This window comes from Macaca nemestrina, chromosome 10 (genome assembly GCF_043159975.1).
Source record: "Macaca nemestrina isolate mMacNem1 chromosome 10, mMacNem.hap1, whole genome shotgun sequence".
Taxonomy (NCBI): Eukaryota; Metazoa; Chordata; class Mammalia; order Primates; family Cercopithecidae; genus Macaca; species Macaca nemestrina.
Genome location: NC_092134.1, coordinates 81,353,486 through 81,360,890, shown reverse-complemented (window position 1 = coordinate 81,360,890; position 7,405 = coordinate 81,353,486).

The following is a 7,405-nucleotide window of genomic DNA, read 5'->3' as shown; positions in this document are numbered from 1 at the left end:
CACATGTTCCTCATAGCCCTTGGCCCAGGACCCCCAAGTCTCCACCTCCATGGCCCCTGGGAACTGGCTGGCTGAGGGGCAGTTCCTACTGGATGGGGCCAGACAGAATAGGGCTCTCGACTGGATAGGGGTGAGAAGGGCCTTCCCCAGTGCTCCAGCCACAGCTTGCGTGGAGCGCCCATCCACATGCCCTCACTCGGGTTCTGGGAGCACAGTCCAGCCTCAGGCCTGCTGAAGAGTCCACATGAGGCTGGGGTAGGGAGACCATGGCCCCGACCCTGGGACATGCTCCCAGCAGTGCTGTGGACTTCCAAACATGTATCCCTGGCATCGCCCCACCCAGCCCCAGACCCTTGAGCGAGGCTTTGTCAGCTGCGCCCGCACCTGATGACACGAGGCTATCAGTAGGTAGGCTTCTGTTTGCAGCCTGCCTCCAACTCCATGCTGCTCTCTGAGAAGGCCCTCCTCCTCACCGAGCCTCGGTTTCCCATCTGTTCAGTGGGGAGGTGAGGCTGGTTAGGAGCAGAGCTTGCTGGGAAATCTCCCACCGGCCGGCTGGACCAAGTCCTCCTTTGTGTCACTTGACTCCAGCTCCCTGCCTTTAGCACAGACAGATGTAGGGACAGGACAGGACAGGCCGCTGGGGAAGGCAAGAGTGCTGCTCAGATGCTTAGGGAGGGGCCAGGGCTGGGGGTGGAGTGGGGCCGAGGGAGCATCTCCATATCTATGGATGAGGTTAGCAGGTATTAGGGTCCACGCTGGCAGATTCTTTTCATCAGATGCTTGTGATTTCCAGCCCTAGCTGCCATCCCATGAGGACAGCCTGGCTATTCCCACTTCATAGGGGCACCATGGGAGAGTGGCGAAAGCAAGGACCCTGGAGCCCGAGGCCTGGGTTTACATCTTGGCTCCAGCTCTTACTAGCTGTGTGATTTGGGGCAAGTTTGTTAACCTTTCTGTGCCTCAGTGTTTTCACCTAGAAATAAGAAAACAAATTGAATCTATTTTACAAAGTTGCTATAAGGATTACAGAAGTGAATACATACAAAGTGTTTTTTACAGTGCCTGGCACACAGCAAGCACCAAATAAATATTAGCTATTGTTTTTACAAAAGAGGAGAATTCATTTCAGAGAAAGGATATGACTTTCCCAAGGTCACCTGGCTTGTGAGTAGCCGAGCCGGGTGCGTCTGGCTACTTAGCCACTAGGTATCCCTGCCCAGGGCCTCGAAAATAAGAAGCTCCATTGATGGTCGTTCCTTTTCAGGACCCTGGCAATTAGGGTACAGGGTTGGGGGCTGGTTCCTCCAGCCCCACCCTGCCCCACCCTGCCCCGCCCAAGGGCTGGAGCCCGGAGGCAGGCCCTTTCTTTCCACTCAGCAACTGGAAGAACTGGCCTCCAACTCTTGCTATGGGATGGGAGGGCAAACAAGGGGGCATTGAGCCTGATGGGGCCTCACAATGGCTGCTCTGTCCAGGCTGGCCGGGGGCTGGGCCCATTTCCGACGGGGACAATAGTCAAAAGGCAGTGACGCCGGCAGGGCCTGGAATCCCAGGCGGGATTTTCCGAGGCCTCAAAGTCTGCTGTTTGTCCTCACGCGGAGACCCAGGAAGCCTGCCTCTCTGTCTCCCCCACCCCACCCACGCTGGGCCCAGTGCCCAGAGGTCCCTGGCCCCCTCCCCAGCCCTGAGGTGCCACTGTGACTGTGGAGGGGTGGCTTTGAGGTCTAGGGACTGAGGGGGAGCTCTGCACTCCGGCGGGGGGGTCTCTGCCTGTAGCCCTTCCCTGAGGCCAGTGTGGGGGAAGCTGCCCCACACCTGGGTTCCAGCCACCTGGTCTTGGTTATGGAGGGGTGTGGCAAGGATCAGCCTCCAGGGGGTGAGAAGCTCCTGAAGGTCATGGGTGACTGTGCTGTAATGGGGTGTCCTGTCCACATGGCCCGCTCTGAGCACCCAGCATGTTCAGTTGTGTGGCGGCAGCTCTGCTGCTGCAGAGGGCAGCCTGAGAGAGACTCATCAGAGGCAGGTGGCCGCTGTGTGGTCCCTGGACAATCAGCAGTGACATCCTTTTGCAGCCATGAGGCAGTTGTGCCAGGCACATCAGAGTCATGCCCTGGTGAGGCAGTGCTGGGCAGCCTTGTGTGAGCTGGACCTGGGATCCTAAGAGAGCTTTAGTTTAGACATCTGGACAAGCCCCAGCCCCTCTCTCACAAGTCCCTGACTGCAGCAGAGCCCCAGGGCCATTGGGCCTCCTTGGAAGATGAGGTTGAAGCGGGGGACCTCTGTCTGTCTGGCATCCAGCCCTGCAGGGGCCTGGCCTTGCAGCCTTATAGTTCAGGGGGCAGCTGTACCGTCTTACCTGGGGCAGCCAGTGCTCAGCTCTGGGTTGCAGTCTCTGCCCCAAACCTCTGCCTGCATCCCTGCTCCAGCTTCAGGCTCTCAGGCCTCTTCCTGGGCCCTAGGCTGGAGACTGTCTGGTTTGGCCTAGGCTGGCCAGTGGGACTTTGAAACCTCCAGCCTCCAATGGTGGGTACATGAAGGAGTCAGTGCAAAGCAGAGGAAAAGCCCTTTTCACTCCCCAATGTCTCCTTTTCCACACAAGCCAGGGACATTCTGAAGGCAGGAGGCACATTTCCAGGTCCCCGGCTGGACTCGGAGCCGGTGGGAAACCTATGGGTCCCTGGAGGCCCTGGCCTTGGTTTCCACCTCCTGCCTGCCACTCCTGGGCCCGTGCTGTGTTCATCCTCCCCAGCACCCTGGCTCCCCCTCATCTCCTCCTGGGCCCTGACCCTGCCAGGCCAAGGGTGCCACTTGAGGTCTCCTCAAGGTCTGACCCAGGCGCTGGCACTGTCCAGTCCCAACTCAGGACCATAAATCAGGCCTGGCGTGGCCACAGGGGCTGGGGGTGGCAGCTGGGACAGGGAGGGGAGTGCGGGGGGGCCTGTCCTGGTACATGCTGCGTTAGCAGGGAGCAGTGCCCAGCCGCAAGCCAGGCGGGCAGGGTGCTGACTGTCACTGCGCTCCTAGCCTGGAGAACATCAGAGGAAAGAGGCCTCCAACCAGGGAGCCCAGCCTTGGCATAGCCAAGCGGGAAGTCTGGACTCCACCCCAGGGCCCCAGGTAGCTGGGATACCATGAGGACAGATACAGAGATGCCCCCTGCCCCACAAGAAAGCAGGGACGGAAAAACAGCTCCCCAGAGGCAGATACAGGGACTGCCTTATCAGGGGCGGATAAACAGCCCCCTAACCTTTCGCAAGCACGGTCGTCCAGAATCCTCTTCCTTAAAGAATGACAGATGCTCAGAACGGCCTGCCAAAGGAACAGACCTTGCAGCAAGGAGAGACAGTCCCGCACCCCCGAGGGACGGAGGCACAGAAATAAAGCCCGGCTCCTACTCCAACTTGGCCAGACAAACACAGGCCTTTCTGGAAGAAAAAAAACAAAAACAAAAACAAAAAAACACCACACAACCCTTCCCCAGCATGGACAGATCCCTGGGTCCTCAGGAGAACAGACAGCACACATGCTGCTCCCGGCCTGGTCCTGGTCTCCAGGCTGCCTGGTGAGGTTGGCAGGTTGGGGCTGGGAGGCGCCCCTTTCTCACGCTCTCTGCCACTCTTTCATCCGCTCAGACATTTTCCCTGTCAGGGAGGGTGGGGGCTGGAAGTGACATCCCAGAAAGGGTGGGAGGTGGAAGAGCTGCTGCCCGCGATCCAGAGGGCAGATGTCAGAGAGGGACAGCTGGTCCTCCTCACCCCCGCAGTCTGCCCAGGCTAGAGGGTCAGCAGGCAGGGTGCTGGCTTTCCAGCCAGCCTGGCCCCCAGCAGGAACCCTGGCCTACGTCAGTCCCACTCATTGTTGTTGCTGGGGCTTGAGTCACTCCCTGTGACGCCACTGGGGTCAGTGCTGGAGCAGCTGGGGTGGCTTGTAGGGGCAGCTTTGGGGCTCAGCTCTCCCCTGGGCACACACCAGGATGAGTTGGGGCCATCTGAGGCCACACTCACCAGGCGAAGCCAGCTGCCTACTCCCAAGGTCTTGGGTTGGCCTTCAAGGTCTCCCCACAGGCCTTTGCTGCAGGCATGGCTCGGAGAGTCTCAGCCAGTTGCCTGTCTGCTTGGCGGCTGTGGCTCTGGGCTCTGGCTGAAAAGTCTGCTCTCTCTATCCTTGCCTCTCTCACCCCAGAACCTTCAATTTCCACTCTCTGCCCCCGTGCCCCCTGGCTTTTTTCTTCCCTCTTCTCCAGGGAGCTTTCCTAGAATAATTCCCACTTCCTCCTGGAATCAGCCCCCTTCCCTGCCATCTCTTCAGGTTGCTGCCTGCTGCTCTCTCAGGCTGTCCTGGTTTTCTCCTGGTGCCTGGTCACTTCTCAACTTGATGAGAGCAGGGCTTGGGATTCCTCTTCACTCTGAATACGTCGCTTTCTGTTTTTTGTTTGTTTTTTTGTTTTTCGAGACAGAGTCTTTCTCTGTTGCCCAGACTGGACTGCAGTGGTATGATCTTGGCTCACTGCAACCTCCACCTCCCAGTTTCAAGTCGTTCTCCTGCCTCCGCCTCCTGAGTAGCTGGGATTACAGGCATGTGCCAGCAGGCCCACCTACTTTTTGTATTTTTAGTAGAGATGGGGTTTCACCATGTTGGCCAGGCTGGTCTCGAACTCCTGACCTCAGGTGATCCAACGCCTCAGACTCCCAAAGTGCTGGGATTACAGGTGTGAGTCACCGTGCCCAGCCTGAATGTGTCACTTTCTATTCCAGGCAACAAGCATCTCTCCATCCTGGCCCTCTTGGGTCCCCACAAAACCTGCTGCCATTTCTTTCATACCACTTGTTGGGTTTTCTTACCCACAGGTATCTCCTGGTCCACCTCATCTGAAGACTCTGAGCTCCCAGAGGGCTAGAACTATGACTTGTCTCCCTTGGCATCACAAGGTATTACAAGGGCCTGGCATGTGGACAGTTCCACATGTGTGGCATGAATGAATGAACAGACGATTATGTCTTGATCATCAGAGGTAGAGGCATAGAATGAGAGAATTCATCCCACACAGTCCCAGTTTTTTAACTACTCCCTCCCCTCCATGATGGGACTACTCAGAGGGGCTGAGACCCAGGGTTGCAATGAGAATTTCCCTGTAAGAATTCAGGGAGGTAAGAAGAGGCAAGTGTGGGTCAGCATGTGAGATAAAGAGGTGAGAAGACTCAGCCTCCCTTATGTTCCCCAGTCCAGCAGGCAAGGCTCCATGGAAAGGGTAAGTGCCGGAGTAGGTACATAAATGAGTGAAAAGACTGGTGGAAGGAGGAAAGAGCAGCTGCATGGCCTTGGGCATGTACTAGTCAGGGTTCTCCAGAGAAATAGAAGCAGTAGGACATAGACACAAACACATACTATATATAGTGAGAGTTTCTCCCCTATATATATGTGGCGGGAGAAAGAGAGGGATTTATTTATTTATTTATTTATTTATTTATTTATTTATTTATTGAGACAGAGTTTCGCTCTTGTTGCCCAGGCTGAAGTGCAATGGTGAGATTTTGGCTCACCGCAACCTCTGCCTCCCGGGTTCAAGTGATTCTCCTGCCTCAGCCTCCTGAGCAGCTGGGATTACAGACATGCGCCACCACACCTGGCTAATTTTGTATTTTTAGTAGAAACGGGGTTTCTCCATGTTGGTCAGGCTGGTCTCAAACTCCCGACCTCGGGTGATCCGCCTACCTCGGCCTCCCAAAGTGCTGGGATTACAGGCGTGAGCCACCGCGCCCGGCCGAGAGGGATTTATTATAAGTAACTAGCTGACAAGTTCTAAGATCTGAAGTCAGGAAAGCTGATGGTGTCATTTCAGTCTTGAGATGCAGGAGAAGCAGCTCTCTGAAGGCAGTTGGAGACTGAAAGCAGGAAAAGACTGATGTCCCAGTTCTAAGACAGTCAGGCAGGAATTCCCCTTACTCACTGAAGGGTCAACCTTTTGGTTCTACTAGGCCTTCAACTGATAGGATGAAGCCCCTCCACACGGGGAAGGGAAATTGGCTTCACTCAGTCTGCCAGTTCCAATGTTAGGCTCATCAGAACACCCCACAGACACACCCAAAATCATACTTAACCAACTGTCTAGGTACCCTGTGTCCCAGTCAAGCTGACACGTAAAATTAAGCATCACAGCAAACCACTATGCATCACTATGTATGACTGGGCTTCAGTTATAACATTAGTAAATCAGAAAGTGGGGTGTTGGGGAGGTGAACTGTATCTACCTTGAATGGTAGTTGGCAAAATCAGCACAATAGGGTCTGTGAGTGCTGGCATGGTGCCTAGTAAGGCTCAATGATTGGTGGTAGTGATGATGATGATGATGATGATGATGTCAGGCTAGTGGCCGCAAAGGGCTGTGAGATGGAGTGTGTGGATGGCCAGAGAGATCAGTCTCTCCCCTTATTCAATGGCAGTCTCTGGGGATGGGCTCTGGTACCTCCTCCACTCCAGGACTGGTTCCAACCTCCCTTGGTCCCTCTCTTTCAGCTCCTTACAGACCCTTCCCTCTCAATATTTCCTCCTGATTGCTTTCTGGTTTTGTGCAGCTTCCCGAAAATATTGCTGGTCTGCAGGGCAGGCAGCTTTCTCTTTCTCCCAGGAGAGGCACCTACACCTGGGATACGAGGCAAGGGCTGAACAAGGGCAGAACTGTGGGGAGGAAGGAAAGAAGATAGGGAACAGATGATGGAGGAAAGGCCAGCCAGAGGAGGAGCTTGTGCAGCCAGGTTTGGAAGACCTGAATGGGAGGAGGAAGCCTAAGGCTGAGGTGGTGACAGTGGTGTGCTGGAGCCAGCTGGCACTGGCCCCCAAGGGCTGATTCTAACCTTGACAATCAACATGCAATCATCCATCCATTCTGGACTCTGCATTCATTGATGTCTTGTAGCTTGAAATCACCTATGGCAGAAAATGGGCAAATGCTACAAAGCAAGGCATTTCCCCTACCAGAGAGCAGGTGTGAAGCATTTATCAGGACACCACTGGTGGGTGAGGGTGTATTGGAGAGCAGTGGTACATAGGGGAGAGTTGGCTAAAGAAGTCAGCCAGAAAGAGAGCTCCCATAGTGGTAAAGAGTTTTGGATTTGAATTCAAGGCTCTGTTATTTACTGAGTGACCTTGGGCCACTTACTTAACCTCTCCCCAATCACTTTCTTTTTTTTTTTTGAGACGGAGTCTTGCTCTGTCGCCTGGGCTGGAGTGCAGCCGCGGGATCTCTCAGCTCACTGCAAGCTCCGCCTCCCGGGTTCACGCCATTCTCCTGCCTCAGCCTCCCAAGTAGCTGGGACTACAGGCGCTCGCCACCGCGCCCAGCTAGTTTTTTGTATTTTTTAGTAGAGACGGGGTTTCACCGTGTTAGCCAGGATGGTCTCGATCT